Source organism: Acomys minous (assembly GCF_964271855.1).
Source record: "Acomys minous genome assembly, chromosome: 19".
Taxonomy (NCBI): domain Eukaryota; kingdom Metazoa; phylum Chordata; class Mammalia; order Rodentia; family Muridae; genus Acomys; species Acomys minous.
This window is the reverse complement of record NC_140499.1, coordinates 14,535,233-14,557,408: the sequence shown is the minus strand read 5'-3', so window position 1 is coordinate 14,557,408 and position 22,176 is coordinate 14,535,233.

The following is a 22,176-nucleotide window of genomic DNA, read 5'->3' as shown; positions in this document are numbered from 1 at the left end:
CTCTTCTCTGCTGGTTGTGTCCCAGTTGGACCTATTGGCAGGGATGGGGATATGGGTGTCTAACCTGTATGATCCTGAGGTCTGGCAGGTCTCCTCAAGATGGCTAGTAGAGCCATAAACTGTGGGCTGGATCTGTGCATCTGTGGGATCTGGAGTTGTCCTCTGGATGGTAGGAATACTCAGGAGGTCTGAGGCTGGAACTGTGAGTGTCTGGCAACCAGGATCCCTTCCTCTCTCTCTGTGGAAACACAAACACACACTAGTGTTTCAGAGTCAACAGCTTGCTCACTTTGAAGTCACTGAACTCCTGGTTCTCAGACTCCATGGGTTCTGGACACTGCCATCTTGGATCAAGACCCTGTGTGCTCAGATTCTCAGGCAGGTCTCCACAGGGAGATGGGTAGAGTCATGGACTGGAGGTGGGCACTGTGTCCCTGGAATCCCCTGGGGAGGTGGGAGGAGTCAGGTGTCTGGAGACTAGAGGCTGGAGCCCTGTGTCTCTGGAACTCAAGGGTCATGTTTGAGGGGAAAGGAAATCCTGGAACTGTGCATCCCTAGCTCCCAGAATGCCTCCTCTCATGCAGGAAACTACATTCCTTTCACTACCATGGCAACTAGGCTGTGGGGAGGAGACTTCCTGGTGAGTGCTGACTTGATTTCTCCATGTCATGTGAAAAATGTGTATGATGTCGTCAGCAATAAGATCTTAGTATCAAGTTCTTGTGTGCAATCAAAAGCAACAGCAATAGCCTGTATCGCTTTTATGTGTAGGGGAGGCATCTCCAGTATAACTCTGACCAACAACTGGAGGGGAGGTACCCCATACCTGATACTAGTATTTTAAAACATTATAAATATTATATTATATGTGTGTATACATAGTGGCAATTTTCGAGTTCTAGGAGGAATATAACCCCCTTGTTTAGGACGACATCAGTTAAACATTTTCATGTGTGTGTATGTGTAGAAAAGTTATAAAATAGTAGGTTTCCATATGGCCTTTTCATATATGCTAGTGTTAGTTACCCTTTTCCATAACTTACATCTCTTTCCCAGTTTAATCAATCTTCCCATACACACTGTGAGAATATATATTAAATAGACCTAAATCAGAACTTGTCTACTTCCTGGGCCTTCAGACATTTTGACATAAATCCCATCTGCAGCCCAAGGACCCCATTCAGCTGTCACCAAGTCCACTTCTTTAATGCATTCCTATTGGCCAAAGACTGTAGAAATTCCTATTTCAATCCCTTTATTTTAGCTTGTCAATATCTCTGTGCTCATAAATTCAATCTTTAGAATAACATAGTTCATACTACTGATATATTTGAATTTATTTCTGGCATGGTATCGCTGGTTTATTTTTACTTTATTAAAATCTTATTTTTCATTTCTTTACATTTTCTGTTTATGAGTATGTTGTCTGCATGTATGTATTTATATGCATATGTGTACCTGGTATACATGAAAGCCTAGAGAGTGCCTCAGGTCTCCTGGAACTGGAATTATAGACAGCCGTGAGCTATTATGTGGGTGCCAGGAACCAAACGTGGGTCCTCTGCAAGAGCAGCAAGTGCTCTTATCTGCTGAGTCATCTTTCCAGCCCCACATATTTTTATTTTAAGCATTTTAAAGTGTAGCTGGCTTTCTCCTTCCATCTTCTCCACTACTAGTTTGGATGTTACATACTTTACTTTTGTTTCTTTCAAAAATCATCCTAGCAAAGTAACCATGTATTATTACTTTATTGAAGCCCGTGGCTGGTAACTCCATCTTCTGAAATTATAACAATATAAACTTCATGATTCTATCTTCTCAAAACACTCCCAATTGTTACGTTTTTATTGACTTATGTTTTACTGCTACTTTGCAACCTCATCATTTTTATCACTCATCATACAGTTAACCTTTTCTTAGACTCACTTATTGTTTGCCACTTATTAAAAATTCTTTCTACTGGGCCAGCAAGATGGTTCAGTGGGTAAAGGGTTTGAGGTTTAAGCCTGATGATCTGAGTTCGATCCCTGGACCCAACATAAACATGGAAGAAGAGAACTGATTCCACAAAGCTGCTCCATGACTTCATATTTATGCCAGCAGCACACACACACACACACACGTGACAAAATGGTTTTTAAAAACTTTTCTATAACAGCTCCAATTCCTTAACTGAGATTACTTTCTTCCAGCCTTAGGAATACTCTTTAAAGGACAAACTCACTCCATATTTGTTTATCAACACTGCTTCATTTTTTCTCTTTCCAAAAAGCACACTCAGAGAATATAACATTCTAGGCCCTCCCGTGCTTCGGCACAACACCATTCCACACTTGTGTGGCTGCTTCTGAGAAAGTGGCTCGCAGTCTAATTGTGATACCTATACAAGTAACCCTTATGTCTTGAACTCCTTTTTTATTTTCAAGACAGAGTTTCTCTATGTTATCTTGGCTGTCCTGGACTCGCTTTGTGGGCCAGGCTGGCCTCGAACTCACAGCGATCCGTCTGCCTCTACCTCCCAGGGATTAAAGCCATGCTCCACCGTGCCCAGCTCACATCTTGAATTCTTAAGAGCCTCTTCTCATCTGTCTTGTCCTGAAGTTTCCCTAAGATGGGTCTGCACGTGAATGGCCACCTCATTGTTATTCTCAAGAGTCTTTGAAAGCTCCACGTCTAAGAATGTATTGCCGATAACTTTTGGAAAATGTACAGCCACCATTTCATCTTTAATTTATAATTTTGTATTAATTAAAATATGATTGCATCATTCATCCTCCTCCTGTGTTAAACCCTTCCCTAAGGTCCACTTTCAAATTTATGGCCTCTTATTCTTTAAATATTATCCCTATTTTTTTAGAGATGGCCACTTGGGTTTGGATAACCTTCCAGTACATATGTCTAGGGAAAACTAATTCTTCCTTTCAATGCAATTTCGATAAGAATGGGGCCCCAGTGACTTCCCCTATCCCCTGTAGTATCAACTTGTGTCATCCCTGTTCAGGTCTTCTTTAAGCGGCCATATTGTTGAGACTTCGTTGGCGTGGCTTTCCTGTTATATGTAGAAGACTCGGCTATGCAGCCAACTTCCCACTCTTCTGTCTCTTACAGACTTTCTGCCCCCACCATGCTGCTCCCAGAGATATGGATGTAAGGGTTGGGAGAGGTTGTACAAAGAAAGAATTGGGAAACGTCCGGGGAGACTTACATTGGGAAGTAGAAAGGATGCCAATACAGAAGGAGGGGGGGGAAAGATGAGATAAATGACGCCAAGAATTCTTGAAAAGGCCATAAAGAACCATATTATTGTATATTTACCTAAAACTACATATAATACATTTAAGTACATGTGTATATAGTTTAAATGACATTATGCCACTTGGAATGATAATGCTCCTCTGAAGAGCTGTAGACTATCTTAAAAATATCCCAACAACGGGCGTGAGAAACCCTCTTTGGAGTTATTGGTCAGGCGATTCCAGAAGAATGACAAAACAGTATAGGCTATTGCTGTTGCCATTGCTGCTTCCTAGAAGTTGAATGTAAGTCATTTATGATGACAAAACGACACATTTTTGGATACAGTACTCTAAGGCATGGAGCTGGATCTGACCTAAAAGCTTCCTCACTGACAACAAGCTTTTAATACCAGAAAGTTCTATGAAGATGCCAAGGGAGGAAAGCATCCAATAGTCCCACCTAGCTGAAATGTCTATGAGCCACCACAATGATCAGCACAGCAAGATATCTCTAAAAGTGCAGTAACGGCACTTATATCTTGGGAATAAACAATTGCTATCTAACTGAGCTTAAGGCCTGCTCAATAGGAGGGAAATCATGCCAGGTACTTGATCAACCAGCCATGGCTAATAAGGTCATTGGAGGTGAACATATTACTGACATTTTATTAAGCCAGTATAATTTCGTAACTGTATTTTAAATACTTATATGCACAGATAAATGCAGTTCTTGCCCTTTATCAAAGAAGCCACTTTTTGAGACAATAAGACAATTATAGAAAACTACAGTTGATCAAAAGACAGAAACAAACTCTGGTGGTTTGAATGAAAATGGACCTGAGAGGCCCATGTTATTGACTACTTAGTCCCCAGTTGGTGGAACTGTTTGAGAAGGATTAGGAGGTGTGGCCTTGGAGCAGCTGTGTCACTGGGGACAGCTTTGAGGTTTTAAAAGACTGATGCTATTTCTAGTGTGTTCTCACTCCTGCTTGTGGAAATGAGTTCTCAGCTGTTGCTCCAGGCACCTGCAGCCATGCCTTTGTTCCACCATCATATATTCCAAACCTCTATAGCTATAGGCCCAATTAATCTCTTTCCTTTACACGTTGCCTTGGTAATGCTTTTTTTTTTTTAATCACATCAATAGATAAGTAACTAAGACAAAAGCTGGTACCAGAGAGTGGGCCATTGCTCTGTGGTTTTGTTATTTGTTTGTTTGTTTGTTTGGTTTTGTTGTTGCTGTTGTTTTTGCTCTGTTCTGTTTTGTTTAAAGACTGTGTAATATTTGGGGGCTTTGGACTAAGAAAGTGATTGAATGCTATAAGCTGTAAGCATGCCATCCTGGTAGAATGAACGGTGGAGCATCAGCTCAAGAGATTTCAGAGGGGAATGATATTAGCAACTGGGCTGGAGACTTGTGATATTTTGGCAAAGAATGTGGCTGCCTTATGCCCTTGTCCTAAACATCTGCCTGAGGCTAAACTGAAAAGCATGGACTACCTTCTTTGGTGGAGTAGATTTTAGTGCAGCCTAATACTGTTGTTGTTGCATGCTTATCAGCGATCGCTCTTCTGCAGGTCTACTGTGAAAAAGAGCAACTGGGGTGAAAAGAAACAGAAAATGTACAGTTGGTTCCACCTACCCACCCAGCTTTATGTCTTCTCATTTTTATTTAACCTCTTCGAGCTCAGTTTGTGCTGACTATGTATTTTTTGGATGTGTGAACTTCCTCTGGAGTTTATCAGAGGCTTCACTCTTTAAAAAAAACAAAAACAAAAACAAAACTGGTCCCCCTCTACCGGCACCTTTCTATCAGTTGCCCAATATCTCCTCAGCTGTGGTTCCCCTAGCTACCAGCTACTGCCCACCTCACCCTCTCATGATGGGATGCTGTCTGCCGAGATCTTGTGCATGCTGTCACAGCCACTGTGAGTTCATATGTGGACTTGCCCTGCTATCTCTCTGAGATACTGCATCTTTGTAGCGATCCACCATTGTGGCTTTATTTTTCAGCATCTGTACACTTTGTATTGCCCAAATCCAAATGACCCTTGACTCTCCAAAATAGTTATTAAAAAAAGATTTTTATCAACATTATAGTCTTTAATCTTTTGAATGAACATAGACCTCTTCAGAATGAGTGTGAAGCTAACAGACAGCTGGCATTAACCTTCTAGACCAAGACTCTCTGAAGCAAGGCACATGCACCTCGTTAAACACAAAAGGTGCCTTATTTGGAAGATATAAGAAATTGTATTCATGAGTATTTTATTTTGAAATTAGAAAGCATTGAGACTTGAAAACTTAAACATTGGAAGGGGCACTGGTATCATTACACGACCCACAGAAAGGCCAGCCCACAGCATGGGTTACCCAGTAATGGATCATGAGATCCTCACGCCCTTCCTTCTCCTTCAGCCCATGGGATAAGTTTAAGTCATCATGTAGCTACATTACATGTTTCAGCAGAGAGTCATCCCCAGATTAATGTGTGGCTTTCAAATATTTATTTCACACATACTGGGGAATATATGCTGTGAACATGAAATCAACTGAGAGAACACTTCTGTTAAAAGCTTCTGTTGGCCACTTTACAAAAAAAAATAATAATTGCTTTATCTTATCTGATAAGATATTGTTGTGTCCTCAAAGAAACATTATTAAGAAGGCACCCTGCAGCCATGAACAATTAAAGATTGATGAAAGAACATCACTCTTCCCCAGGAATGAGCCCCAAGAGGTTGGCCAATTACCAGGTGTCAGTCCTAAAACCATATATGTACAAGCAATACTAAATGGGCTTGGAAAGTTGTGTTTATATATCTTTCTATATAATAACAATAAAGAAAAAGAGGAGTCAGGGGATCAGGGGGAAGAAATATATAAGGGGTTGGAGGGAAAAAAGAGAGAGATTATGATATAATTATATTTTAATTTTTAAAAATTGCAAATAAAAATGTTAAACTAAAAAGAAGCCTTTTTGAATATGACTTAGTTTATATGTAATGCATGGTAAATAAACATAACTATATTAGTGATAAATTTGTTTAGAAAAATCTTAATTCTACTGTCTGGGAACCCACTCAACAGTATCCCCCAAGTGCTATTTCTTTCTGATAACTGCAACTGTGTTGAGATTATATATCTAGGTGGATGACTCCTAGTCTTTCAGGGTGACAAATCAACCCTTCCTCCACACTTTCAGTCATTTCACCAGCTCTATTTTATTTCAAAACTTTCCATGACCTCACCCTATACACACTTTCTACCATCTCATTGCTCTTCCTTATAATTAGACATGACGCAGTAAAGACATCTAGTCAAGTGTTCCAACGTTATACACATCTCTTCTCTTAATCACCCTAATTTTCCCACTCAATGCTTCTAGTACCTTTTACTACCATGTGGGAATTGTCTGAAGTGTTCATCATCACGAAGTCAAGCCATTCTTTACAGGCTCCCATGGTCACCATCCTGCTGCTCTACAGGGTCCCTGCTACTGACCACGCTAGAGAGCTATGATCCAAGGTAAGCATACAGCTCATAACATGATCTATCAATCTTTAATTAATACTTCTTATTGAACGCTTGTCGTGTTCACAAAGCTGATCCACAGATAATGTTGGTTGGACTCCTGATCATGATAAAAGGCAATGCCAACAAGTACTACATGAGAAACACGGCACAAAAGAGGCTCTCAGAGGACACAAAGAGAAAGCATCTTTCTATGGATGCCTCTTTTGTAACTGTGCCTGCTGCTCACTGGTGCATAGTCCCCATTGTCAACACAAGGGGGAAATTACAGCCTGTGATTTACAATCAACTGATAAACCCAGTACGTACGTATTTCCATGTCAGTGTCTCCTTCAACTTCTCCTCTTCTTTCACTTCCTTCTTCTTCTTTTTCTTCCTCTTCTTCTTCTTCTTCTTCTTCTTCTTCTTCTTCTTCTTCTTCTTCTTCTGTTTATTCTTTAGAATGGCTGTTTCTCGTATTCTACCAGATAGACATAGAACTTCTCAACTTGGTTTTCTCACCCCATTAAAATGAAATTAAAGGATCATTCAACAATGTGTTCATCGCTTTACTATTCACGTATTTTTTAAAGTATTTTAAGCCTCTTGGGTTGGTGACCTGGTATGTGATAATCACCAGAGCTGTCCCCCAAGCTACTTGCACCGTATCGTAGGTGGGCATTGTGGGCCATAACGCTTCTGTAGGCACAAATTGCAGAACAATTACTGATGAGAGAAAGGTCATAATAATAGGTTACAAAAGTCTGGCTGGCTTTGGGACCATTTAGAAGGAACCATTTTGCTCTATTGTTGTAAAGATAAGAAGGAAGTAGTTTCAGGTAGTTAGAGACAAGCAAACAAAAGCCAGGCCAGCAGAGCTATATCCCTTGTACTTTCACTTCCTGCCTACTCCATTACTTCTAGTATTATTGGAGAAATAGCATGATTGGAATGACCTAAAGGTTAGGGAGTGGGCAAGTCCTACCTGGGAGGGAGGAGACGGAACACTGTTGGTTAAACCTGTGTAGAGTGAAAGGAGTAACATTTAACAGAACTCTGAACTGATGTTAGTGGCGGGAATGGACATTTAGTTGTTGATTTTTTTCTTCTTCTTCCTAAGTGGGTACCTTTTATTAAAGAAGAGAGATGGAATGAGGTTCCGCAGGATGGGGGAGGGTGGACGGGGGTTGGCGGGAAGACAGACACAGTGTCCACTATGACCTGCCTTCTGCAGCTTTAGTGGCTCCAAACATTATAGCAAAAAATCAATAAGGTACTGAATTGTTTTCAATCAATAAATATTTCTTGCGCATTTATTCTGTGTCAGAAATTACTCCACAAAGCTCAAATCTCTTTCCTTTTAGCACATACTGAGCTCTACGGATCTTTAAAAGGGCTGTATAAATGGCATCTGCTTTCAGAAAAATTAAAAGATTTGATAGCAGTCACTATTCTTTAAAATAATGTTAGTGACATTAAAGAAAAAAAAAAACTTCTTAAAAAGTCACACAAATCCGAAAACACCAGAAAGATGAGTTAGACATCACCAGCGTCAAAAATGAGCCTTTTTAACTACTTGCTATACACTTACTTACTGAATCATACTTATGATATTAAGTTACCTCTACTATAAACTGTGTCTTTTACTTAATGCATGCATAAAATAATGTGAATATGACCATGAAGTGAAATAGAAGTGAACAGTAATCTATCATGAATTTCAAGTCTAAAAGATAATATTTCCTGGTTTCAGATATAAAAAGGCATTGAAATTGGTCTTATAGCTGTGCAAGGTCCATGCCTGTAGGAAGGTCAGGGTCTGCTGCAAAGTCACTGTCTGGTTCAGGGAAACATTGAAGGAATGAGCAAGAACATCCAGTTCTCAAAAATAATTTATTCATAAAGAGCAAGTAAAAATTAGGGCTGATTCAAACAAAACTACTATCATGCTTTCTTCAACGGTAAATATTAATTCACATATTTCTCAGACCATGGTTGTTTTCAGAGCCTTAATCTGAAGCACCAGCTTATGACCGCTCTTAAAACATATTGACAAATATGCTGGTAACCACAAAGCCGACCAAATCAGTTCAGTTTTTCCTCTGCTTCCACAGTCCTATGGTCATCTTGAGATTTAGATAAATAGTTAAAATTCCAGGTGTTAATTAAAGTCACAGTGGTTCTATTTTATCTATCATCCCTGTCGTAGTCAGGGTTTCTGCTGCTGTGATAAACACTATAACCGAAACCAGCTGTGTGTGTGTGTGGAGGGGCTAGTATTTCCATTAGCACTTCTATATCACAGTCTATCATGAAGGAAATAAGAGCAAAAACTGAAGGCAGGAACTAACACAGATGCCATGAAGGAACACCACTTACTAGCTTGCTCTCCCTGGCTTATTTACTTTATTTTGTTAAACATCACAGGACCACCTGCCCAGAAGTGACATCACCCTCTGGGCCCTCACATATCAGCCATCAATAAAGGAAGTTGCCTACAAACTTTCCTACAGGACAAGCCTATGAAGGCATTTTCTTGATTAAGATTTCTTCTTCCCAAAGGATCCTAACTTATGTCAAGTTGACATAAACTAGCCAACATAATGTGGTGACCCACAAACACATCATTTATTAAAGCCATAACTTTTCCTCTCTTATTGTCCCCAAGATATCATATGAATATTGATATCATAATATAAAGCATTTCAACTTTAAAAATTCAAACACATAAAAAATTCAGTCTCTCTAAAATATCCACAGTACCTCTAAGAATTTAATGTCTCTCAACTGTGGGCTCCTGTAAAATAAAAATAAGTGATAAAAAAATAGACTAGTAGTTGATAGACATGATTTGATCAACTAACAATTAATTTGTATCACTTATTTATCCCAAACAGTCTGCAATAGCAGTTTCAAAGTATTGGAAACAAACCTTGTATTATAATTGAGTTATATGGGTACAACACCCAATATTAGCATAGTGTATATATAATGTGTGAGGAATAATCTTACATTTGAATTCTATACCACTGCATCTAAAATTAAACTTATTTTGTATTTATATACAAAATTCTATACCAGTGAATTAAAAATAACCTTGTGACTGACAATCAAGGCATTAAGTTGAGGAGTGGATTCACTAATCTACTTTGTGTTCTATCTTCCATATATATTTCTATATTCCCCCTTCTTTCTTCTCAACCCTTTTCTCCAAACCTAAGAATGGAAGATAAAGGAAAAGAGAGACATCCCTGAGTCCAACCTTGTTTTCTCTCTAAATAAGACCAATAATAACTTATAACCAACTATTTTTATCACAAGAATATGCACCTTAGGTGCAACAGATACTATGATTCTATAGAAAGATAAGGTAAAATAGTTAGATAAGGTCTTCAAAACCCTCAGAAACATGCAGAATATGACATTTAAAATATATTTATTATTTTAAAGATTCATTGACAATGAGAAAGGTTAACTCTTAGCAACACCCAGCCTAACTCAATGAGAATGATGAGCATCAAAAAACCTCTATGGAGATGGCTTCAAATGTGGCAAACAAGCCTCTGGGCAAAATATCCTCGTTTCTACCACAGACAGAATTCTGTCTTAAAAAAGGGCAAGCTCGGATGCAGGTAGAGTTGATGGCCAAACTCTGCCAAGACAGGGTAAGCAAGTCCTCAATAGTTCCTGTCTCACAAACATGTCTGTCAGATATATTGGGCCAAAAGACTGAAGATGATGCTCCAATGTTATGGAGGGTTTTGGGTGACTGCTCAGGCAGCAAACTGTCTCTGTCACCTTCTCATTGGGGAACCTACCAACCTGCACTCCCTGTACACACTGGTAATCAAGTTTATTCCTTCTAAAGTCTCTGATGGGGTTGAAGAGTAAGCTTAGTTGTTTAGGGGTTAAGATGTTTTTAGCTCTAGATAGATGTTTTAAGTTGATAGAAATGAGATATGATAGATATTGATTTACATTCAGAATTTTATACTCACCAAGATAGATGTGGCATTTGCCAAATGTAAATAGTCAAAATGCTAAGAATATAACATTTATATAATTCCTGATTGCTTTGTGGTTCTTCTCGCTTTAGGTAGTTTATTGTATATATGTGTAATAATATAAATGTATATGTAAAAAATAAAAAATTATTTTAAAATAAATAAAAATAAGTTAAATATTTTCTTACTCCAAGAGGGAAGAACCAGGGCACAATCACAATTAAATCAAAGTAAAACCAAAGTCCAACCGTTTAAAAACTTTAGTGCTTATTGTCTGGGGCTCACACCCAATCCTCTGGGCTCCAAAAGGCCTAGGAGCTAGCTCCACTTCTCCTGTTCTACCACTCTCAGCACTCATAACTTGTCTCCTAGGCTCAGGCCAAAATCACTTTACAGCAGCTACTGTCCATGACAGTCATTCCATGACACTGGCATCTCTAAAATGTTTGGGTTTCTTGCTTGCAGCTGGGCTGTCCTTTCATTAATAGCCTTTCCTGGGCTCTCTTCATGGTGCCAAGATTCAAATTCTTTCCAGGACACCTTCTACTGCAACTGTGGCACATTTGCCACGAGCCTCTCCCATCCTCTTTTTCAGCCCTTCCACACAGTGCTAAGCCTCAGCCTATCTCTATGCCTCCCTTACACCTTCAAAACCAGTACTACCAGGGTGGCTCTTAAACGTTACTCAATTCATCTGACAACCTGAGATCCAGCCTCGGACCCTCTGGACCACAGGTCCTGAGTGCTGACCCTGAGGAAATACCCCCAGACAATTTCACCTCAGTGATACTGGTGTCTTCTTTATCACTTCTAACTCTTTGGATCCAGCTGATCACAACCACAGACATATCAGATGACCATGACAAGGTCTTTAAGGGACTCTCAAACTTTACTCAGGAGTTTCAGCAGCGGAGCTTCCATTGCCCACACTGCTCTCACTGTGCTTATCTTTCAAGCTCCCAGAAAACAACCTACTGACCTCTGAGCATTTGATGGCTTTTCCAGTCCAAAGTTCCAAAGTCCTTCCAAAAACCACACACGGTCAGTTCTGTCACAGTAATACACCATGGAATCAACTTCTGTGTCATATGCAGGGTCTCTACTTCTGTGATAAAAACACCATGGCCAAAATCAACGTGGGGAAGAAAAGCTTATAGCTTTTAAGTCCGTAGCTGAAGGAAGCCAATGGAAGAACTAAGCATAGGCCCTGGAGTGTAACCACTTACTGGCTTGCTCTCACTGACTTACTTGGTTTATTTGCTTATACACCCAGGACCACCTAGCCAGGGCTGACACCACCAACAATGGGCAGGTCAGGGCCCTCCCATATCAATCATCAGCCAAGAAAATGCTCTACAGACTTTTCTACAGGCCAACGCTGTGGAGGCATTATCTCAACGAAAATTCCTTCTTCCCCTACCTTATGCCAAGTTGACCTAGGAGTGGTTAAGAGCGCACACTGGCTGCTCTTCCTAGAGGTCCTGAGTTCAATTCCCAGCAACCACATGGTGGCTCGTAACCATCTGTAATGGAATATGATTCTTTTTCTGGTGCTCATAAAGACAGTGTACTCATATACATAAAATAAATAAATCTTAAAAAAAAAAAAAAGAATTAGACAGCATAATCTGACCCACCTCAAAATTACATGTGCCCTTCTAGTGAAGGTCACAAAAAGCAGACCACCACAGATATAGTACCACACCCTAGCTATGGGAAATCTACACAGTGAACTACAAGATGAGTAAACTGGCTTCATCAACAAAGAAAGAGAGATAGAAAGGGAAGGGATATAGGGAAGGAAGTTGTAAATTGAGAGATTTGAAAGAGATATCAACCAATCCATGAGTGGACATTACTTTTCTTAATTCATGATTTAACATGAGACCTTTTCAAATTATGACTTTTTCAAGAATTTGAACACTGAATACTGAATGTACGTTAATCATATTAAAATTGTCACTTTTTTAGAGTGATAATAGGTCATGCTTAGGTTTTTATAAGGCTTTCATCATTTAGAGATAATTACAGATAAAATATGATGCCCAGGCATGTTTCAAAATGGGGGAAGAAGTTGGTAAGATTAAAATAAAGTAATTGTTCCTTATAAATTAATCATTATCAAAGGGTGATGGATAGCTTGGAGTTTCCTTCGTGATTTTGACCTACTTTTGTGCATACAGCTGAAAATTTTCATAATGAAAATTTTTTCTTTTAAGAATCATCAAGTGAGGGGGCTAGAGTTGGTTCTGAGGTTAAGAGCACTTATTATTCTTACAGAGGACCTGGGTTTGGTTGTCAGCACCCACATGGTGGCTCAAAACCATCTGTTAACTCCAGTTCCAAGATACTCGATGCCCTCTTCTGGCCTCGGGCACCAGGCATGAACATGTACAGATATGCATTCATACATATAAAATAAAGATGAATTCATCAACGAACAACAGCAAAAGAATCATCAGGAGACCTGAGATTCGGCAAAGAGGCACAGCTACGGGGGCTGGGGAGATGCCTCTGTCAGTAAAGAATTTGCATCTCAAGCTCAGGGACCTGAGTTCAGTTCCCAGCACCCATGAACAGAGAAGGCAGGCATGGTGTGGATATCTATAACCTTAGTGCTAGTGGCAGGGGGTTGGAGGGATGAGGGGATGGGGGCGGGGAGCAGGGACAGGAAACCTCCTGGAACTCATTGACTTAAAGGTCTAGCTGATGTGTAGGCTCCAGCGAGAGACATGATCTCAAAAGGGAAGGAAAGACCACTATGACCTACAACCATGACCTGCCTGGAAGATGTACTGGCCCAGTAGTGACTGTCTTAGGGTTTCTATGGCTGTGATGAAACACCATGGCTAGAGGAAGTGGGAGAAGAAAGGGTTTATTTGGCTTATCCTTCCATGTCACTGTTCATCATCAAAGGAAGTCAGGACAGAAACTCAAACAGGCCAGGAATCTGGAGGCAGGAACTAATGCAGAGGCTGTGGACGGTGCTGCTTACTGGCTTGCTCTCCATGGCTTGTTCAGCCTGCTTTCTTTGTTGTTGTTTTTGTTTGCTTATTTATTTGTTGGAGACACTGTTTCTCTGTGTAGCCCTGGCAGTCTTGCAAGTCACTCTGTAGACCAGGCTGGCCTTAAACTTACAGAGATCTGCCTGCCTGTACCTCCCAAGTGCTGAGATTAAAGATGTGAGCCACTTCAAACCAGCCCAGGGATGGTACCACCCACAGTGGGCTGGGTAATTAATCAATGTTCATTTTATGTACTTATTTCTCATCATTTATTTATTTTTACAACCTAATCAGAACTTCCCCTCCATTCTCTCCTCCTAGACCCTCCTCTCCCCTCCCTTCCTCCTATGTCCCCTCCCTTTCTTCTCAGAGAACGGGAGACCTCCCATGGGTCTCAACCTGTCTTGGCATATCAAGTAGGACCGAACACATCTTCTACTGATGCTAGACAAGGCGTCCAGTTAGGGGAACAGGGTCCAAAGGCAGACAACAGTCAGAGGCAGCCCCTGCTCCTGCTGTTAGAGGCCCCACATGAGGATGAAGCTGGACAGCCTACAGCCAGGTCTTAAGGAGACACTTTCTAAACTGAGACTCCCTCCTCCTGATGACTCTAGCTTGGCATGATTAAATACATAATTAAAAATTTAAAAAAAACACTAACCCGTCCAATGGCACAAATGTTGTGAGAGTAACCAACGGCTTTTGGGCTGGATTTAAGGCCTACTCCATGAGTTGGAACTTCAGCAGATCGGTTACATGGCTGCTGAGGTCAAATTCGGCTCCTTGTGGCAAGCATTTTACTGCAGAACCCACATCCTAGCCCCCTTCAGTTTGTGTCTCTGTATCACTGTAAACACAAGAACTAAGTATCCATGTCCCACAAGGTCTGTTGGACATCCATGAATTCTACAGCTTCACATTGGCTTGGCCATGGTTCTGCATCTCGGGTAATGCATGTAAATAGTGGCCATTTTATACATGGTAATACGACCCCTGCAGTGAGAATCAAGTCTCCGCAGCACTAGTGCCTCTGTACAGCAGGAGTTGTCAAGTATTTAGGTATCTTTATTGCATTCTGTACTTAAAATTTCATTTAAATAACTGAAAAATAGAAAAACTAATACTGGGGATAAGGTATGTAAATGAAATGAAGATGCTGCCTGGTAGGGGAGCACAAGTCCTCCCAGCACTCAGGGGGCTCAAGCAGGTGGATCAGGGTTCTTGGCTACAAAGTGAATTAAAGACCAGCCTGAGCTGTCTCAAATTATGAACAAAATATTCAATTGGATTGAATGCTTCCTTAAAAGAATAAAAATCATTAAGCACTGGAGTCCTCAGCTTGGTCCGGAAGGATTCTTGAAAGAGTTGGGTATGCTGAGAAAAGGAACAAAAGTAAAACTATATATGAAGTAGTAGAAATGGCACTACTAAGCCTGTGTCACAAAAAATTGTGTCATTAAACCCATGTCCATGTTTGTCTTTAGGTCTTTGAGACTGGAAATTCATTTTACCTCTAGGACCATTGCTTAAATTTTTCACATTCAACTTACACACATATTTTTAATATGTGTACCCTAGCCAGAAAGGGGACAATTATAATAATGAATTTAAGTAGATATTTTCCCTTAAGAATGTATTTCTAATCACACATTTTTAATTCAGCCTTTTCTTTGACAAGTGGACTAATAGCTGAACCTTGGACCCCAAGCAAAAAAAAAAAAAAAAAAAAAAAAAAAAAAGTCATTTGGAAGCCAGAAAGCATTTTATTTAACATTGCTTGCTACCTCTGATTTGAGCATGCAGCTCAGCACTTTCTAATTTTAGCTCTGTCATGTTAGGGTCATGCAAAAACAGAAACAAAAAACATGGTGGGAGACCGGCCTTAGAGGTTATGACACAGAGAGAGCCCCAACACTCAATTATGCTCACCAGGAAAATGCACACCTCACTTCTTCACAGCCCAAGACCTTTGCACTTGCTTTTTCCTCAACTTAGAATGATCTCTCTACAGTGCTGTGAATGAGACCTAGGACTGGTACCTCACAAGACACATTATCAAGAGAACATCATTAAGGAAGCCATTGTATAATATCATAAAAGACACACATCCTAACAAATGAATAATTCCCAACATAGAAATACAGGAAAGGGGGGGGGGGGGAGGTGAACCACATGAATAGTTAAACAAGTTAAGGAAGGTAACAGGGTCTGAAGAAGAACTGGTCAGTGATTATGGATGATATGAGTATTTCTAAAGGTCAGATAGAAAGATTCGCTGGCAGCCTTGGTAACAGATTAGATCACACAGAAGAAAACCCAACAGAGCTTGAAGACAGATCTCTCGAATTGTTCATGCCAGAGAGAAGAAACAAAAGAGAAATAAGGAATAATATAAGGTGAAAATGCAATAGTGCTGGGATACCCTAAAAAAATCAAATATTTGTCTCTTTGGAGTGGTTGAGGAAGAAAATCTACAAGTAGGGGGCATTAAAAAAATGTCTTCAGCAAAATAGCAACAGAAAACTTCTCAAATCTAGAGAAAGCTCTGTACATTCAAGTACAAGAAGCATTTAGAACCTCAAATAGGGCATCACGTCATACTATGAAGTTGTTAAAAGGTTCAGGACAAAGAAAGATTACAAGTCTGTCGGGTGGGAGGGCATCCAGTAACATTTAAAGGCAAAGACATTAAACTAACAGCAAATTTCTCTGGAGGATTCTAAATGTCAGGAGGGCACAGAATGATGTACTTAAGCCTCTGAAAGAAAACAACTACCAGTCAAGATTGTTGTATACATCAAGGTTGTTCTTCACAATTGAATGAGAAGTTAAAAAAAAAAAACTCTCATTAAAAAAAAAAAAGATAAATTAAGGGAATTCATGGCCACTAGGCCAGCATTACAAAATCCTATACCCAGAAAAGGAAGAATTAGTAAATACCATTTTTAAGAAATTCTGGTAGAAAAAAATGTTGTGTCAATGAGAAATAAGGGGGAAATTACTAATGCAGTAAACTAAAGTTTACAAGAAAAATAGGGAGCAATAAGCAGAATATATTCAAAGCTATTTGAAGAAAATAAGAACGAAATAAAAATGTATATGCCCCCAGTGTTGGAGCAGGACCTAGGTTTGTAAAAAAACAAAACAAAACATGACTAGGCAAACAGAGGAGCTTTAGGCCCCACTAACAGTGGGTGATTTTAACACCAAGGATAACTTTGTATAACTGTGGAAAACATCCCAAAGTCCATATAGGGGCACAAAAGGTTTCAAGTAGCCAAGGAAACCTGAGCAAAACTATGCTGAAGGCATAACATTGGAGCCAAAATGAGACATACGGCAAACACTTTAGGATCCTGGCATGAGTATACTTTCCAGATAAGGTTTCAAAAGTAGAGAACACAGGAAGGAACTGACAACTAGAATTGAAAAGAAAACTTCTGCCAAGTTCTGTTACCTTGCAGAACAAAATGGCCTGGGATGGTTTGAATCATAATGGCTCCCAACAGGCTCATCTGGTTGAAACTTGGTCTCCACTGGGAAGTGTTTGGCCATGACTGAGAGGTATGGCCTTGTCACTGGAGAGCGCTTGAATTTTCAAAAGCCCACACCATTACCAGCTAGCTCTCTGCCTCTTGCTTGTAGAACAAGGGTGACCTCTCAGCTGTTCCTGCGACTGCGCCTTTGCTCCACCCTCACGGACTCTAACTCTTTGGAACCATAAGCCTAAGTAAATGCTTTCTTTTGTTAAAAAAAGCAAGCAAACAACACTTCTGTCGTTTGTTTCTACCTCATCATGAGGTAGCTAAACCAATTTCTCCTTACCTGCCCCTCCTCATGAAAAGCAGCCGTTGACTTAGGTGTGTCTACTTTGGTTTTGTTGTTTGTTTGTTCATTTTGCTATAGCTTCCAGGCTGCTCCCAAAGCCACAGCCCTCTTAGCTTGTCCTCTAGAGTGCTGAGATTATATGCATATACTATCATGCCCAGCTGGTTTCTTTCTTTATTTCTTTGTTTCTTCCTTCCTCCCTCCCTTCCTTCCTTTCTTCTTTTTTTTTAAATTTTTTTTTTTTTTTTTAGTATAGTCTCCTGTAACAGTTACCCTCCAACTCTTCTGTCATTCACTTTTTGTGTTTTCTGCTGCCCCTAGGTGTGGAAAGTGGAGAAGGGGTCAGACTATAGTTGTTAACAGAGTGAGAAGGAATTCTCTCCTCAAAACCATGCCTCTGGTCCTTCCAGCACCCTCTGTATGGTGCAGCACCCACTGTATGGTCTACAGGCTGCCTGCGGTCCTCCCAGCACCCTGCTGTATGGTGCAGCACCCACTGTGTGGTCCATAGGCTGCCTGCGGTCCTTCCAGTACCCTCTGTATGATGCAGCACCCACTGTGTGGTCCACAGGCTGCCTGCGGTCCTTCCAGCACCCTGCTGTATGGTGCAGCACCCACTGTGTGGTCCACAGGCTGCCTGCGGTCCTTCCAGCACCCTGCTGTATGGTGCAGCACCCACTGTGTGGTCCACAGGCTGCCTGCGGTCCTTCCAGCACCCTCTGTATGGTGCAGCACACACTGTGTGGTCCACAGGCTGCCTGCGGTCCTTCCAGCACCCTCTGTATGGTGCAGCGCCCACTGTGTGGTCCACAGGCTGCCTGCGGTCCTTCCAGCACCCTCTGTATGGTGCAGCACACACTGTGTGGTCCACAGGCTGCCTGCGGTCCTTCCAGCACCCTCTGTATGGTGCAGCGCCCACTGTGTGGTCCACAGGCTGCCTGCGGTCCTTCCAGCACCCTCTGTATGGTGCAGCACACACTGTGTGGTCCACAGGCTGCCTGCGGTCCTTCCAGCACCCTCTGTATGGTGCAGCACACACTGTATGGTCCACAGGCTGCCTGCGGTCCTCCCAGCACCCTGCTGTATGGTGCAGCACACACTGTGTGGTCCACAGGCTGCCTGCGGTCCTCCCAGCACCCTGCTGTATGGTGCAGCACACACTGTGTGGTCCACAGGCTGCCTGCGGTCCTTCCAGCACCCTCTGTATGGTGCAGCACACACTGTGTGGTCCACAGGCTGCCTGCGGTCCTCCCAGCACCCTCTGTATGGTGCAGCACACACTGTGTGGTCCACAGGCTGCCTGCGGTCCTCCCAGCACCCTGCTGTGTGGTGCAGCACACACTGTGTGGTCCACAGGCTGCCTGTGGCAGAGTGAGCACTAGGTCTTGCAGGGCCTAGTCTGCCTCACAGGCTATTCTACCATCAACTCTAAGGTCACAAACAAGTCATTTCTGTGGCGCCCGTGCCACTGCAGTACCGAGTCGAGGGTGAGGGGCTGCAGATTTAACTCATGCACACACACACGCGCACACACACACAGGCACACACACACGCAATAACATAGAGGGTACTTCATGCTAAGAAAGCAGCAGCCGCAGCAGCAGCCGCAGCAGCAGCCGCAGCAGCAGTTTATTATTAATCCCTAGAGTTCCAAAGAGCCTTCTTATAGGCAGCCAAACAGGAATCCTCCTCTCACGTGAAATCCCTCAAGAGGTGATCGCACACAGGAGGAAAAGTCTCGAGGAAGGGAGGGGCGCGTTCTCAGAGCAGTAAACACGACTAGCTAACCAAGATAAACACAGACATGGAAGCTGCTAGAAACAGGACATGAAACAGCAAAGCAGGCAGGCAGGCAGCCCAGTCGGGCCTGGTTCCTACAGTTTCAATTTCCGGTCTGGGTGAGGATTGATGAGAATACAGCTCTGCCCAGTGCATGGACATTCATCCTGGATGCTTGAAACTGCCAGATTCAATGTGCGGCCCTTAAGAAGGTTCCCGTGATTATGCTTAAGAATTCCTGAGAGCTGGGAGTGTTACTTAGTGAACCTCTCTCGCCTGCCCTCTAGTCTTCTGGGCTCCTGTTTTCTCAAAGATGAGCCTAGACCCTCTCTCCCTCCCCCGCCTCCCTGTCCCCCTTAGTAATAAAAGTTACTTCTTCCTGATTACTTTATCTTTAATTTCAGGCCATCTTTCCTTGCCCTCCAGTTTCTGAGCCATTGTCTCAGTTGAAGCTACGGACACCACAGCGAGAGTCTCCTAGTGGACGCCTCGGGCATGTCTCTCAGCCCCGCTCTTGGCATCAGGGGAAAGGATAAGTCGGCCTGCTGCAGTTAACAGAGTTCCTCCCTCGATTGCCCTGCAGCTGAGAACGTTTCCTCATGTGCATCCTTCGATTCTCTCTTCGCATAGGGTCAGTAGCTGAGCATCAGCTTGGGCGCATGGGATTAAAACTCCACCCCATCATTTGCTCAGATTCCTTGAGCATGCTTACACACCACACTGATTTGGGGGCATTTACCACAAACAGACCCCTCAGTCACACTGCCAGGGTGTACCCACCTGTTCACTGAGGTGGTCCTTCACAAGCCAGCAGAGCCCAAGACCTGAAAGGCTGGGCTTGTCTGAGAAGGGGAGATGCTTGGTTCACAATCACATCAACTGTGCAATGGACCCACTTTCCCTGATTAATGGAGTGGCAAAATGTTAGACCACATTTTCTCCAAAGGTGTGGGCTGTACAGTGCCCCCAAAATTCATTCATGACCTTAGAATTTGACTGTATTTGGAGTTGGGGCCTTTCGGTGGGCACTTAAGTCAAAGTAAAGCAGTTAGTATGGACCCAAACCAAATCTGACTGGAGGGGGTCCTTAAAATAAGAGGAGATTAACACACGTGGAGAGGACCCCAAGGCTATGAGCATGCCAAGAACAGATTGGATAAAGAAACAAACAGGATAGCCAGAACATGGAAACAGCCTAAGTGTCCATCAGTAGAAGAATGGATAAAGAAACTGTGGTACATATACACTATGGAATACGATTCAGCTATTAAAAACAAGGAATTCCCCAAATTTGTGGATAAATGGATTGAGCTAGAAATGATCATAATGAGTGAGTTAACCCAGAAGCAGAAAGACTCAAATGGTATATACTCACTTATATCTGCATATTAGCCAAGAAGCATGTCCCACGAAAGCCTTCACTTACCAGGAAACTGAGACAGAGGGGAGGACATTCTATTGGGACTCTAGATGAGAGAAGCATGGGAGAATGGCAAAGTAGAAGGATCCAGAGGGTCCTAGAAACCTACAAGTAGAACATTATAATAGGCAGATTTGGGCCCAGGGGTCCCGCTCAAACTAAGGTACCAGCCAAGGACAATATAGGCCGTAAAACTTTAAACCCCTACCCAGATCTAGACAATGGACAGAACACTCTCCACAGTAGAGTGGAGAGTGGGATATTACTTTCTCACATACTCTGGTGCCTCACCTTTGACCATGACCCCTGGAGGGGGAGACCTGGTGGCACTCAGAGGAAGGACAGCAGGTTACCAAGAAGAGACTTGATACCCTATGAGCATATACAGGGGGAGGTAATCCCCCTCAGGAACAGTCATAGGGGAGGGGAATAAGGGGAAAATGGGAGGGAGGGAAGAATGGGAGGATACAAGGGATGGGATAACCATTGAGATTTAACAAGAATAAATTAATAAAAAAAGAAAGAAAGAAAGAAAGAAACAGGAAAGAAGCCCTCAGAAGGACCCAGCTCTACTGGCATGCCCTCTAAGCTTTTTAATCCCACGGCTCTGACATGGTGCCTGGTGTTGAAGTGCTGGCCAATGGTGGTCTCTTTTGGAAGCCTGGACAACAGATTAGCCAAGAGGTGTCAGGTGTGGCTGCGGCAGAGACCCAAAGGTGTGGACATGGCTGTCCAACTGGGTAGAAAGAAGAGCTGGGATAGTGTTGAGGTGAAAGTTCCAAGCAATCTCGCTTGCCTTGCAGAGACTGTTGGCAGAATGTGGACACTACGGCAAGGAGGAAAGGCAATTGGGTAGAGGATAGAGTAAGTGTTAAAGAACAGGGCTCAGTGGTGCCCTGCAGTTCTGTGGGAAGGTAGAAATGGGACGTGCCCAGGGACGTTTTAAGAATAGCATAAAGTGTGTGGCCTGTGAGAGGTACATGGGTTTAGTGACCAGGGCAGAGATAGAATGTTCTGGACTAAATGTTTGTGCCTATCGAAAATTCATATGTTGAAATTCCAGCCCCTCTTTGTAATGGAATTTTTGAAATGGGTCCTTTGGGCGGTAATGCAGTCTTGGTTATAGAGTGGCTATGAAAAAGACCTGGGCTCTCACAGTTAGTTAGGAGAGGAGCTGGTTATTGTCTGAAGAGGATACAACAAGAAGCCAGCAGTCTGCCGAGCTAGAGGAGACTCAGCAGAACCCATCTGTGTGAGCACTCCCACCTTAGACTCCTGGGGGCCCACAGCTTCAAGCAAGGAACCTTTGATGTTTGTAAGTGATTCAGCCCATTCTGCTCTGTCACAGTGCAGTGAACAGACCAGGACACCATGCCTGGATGGATGTACTC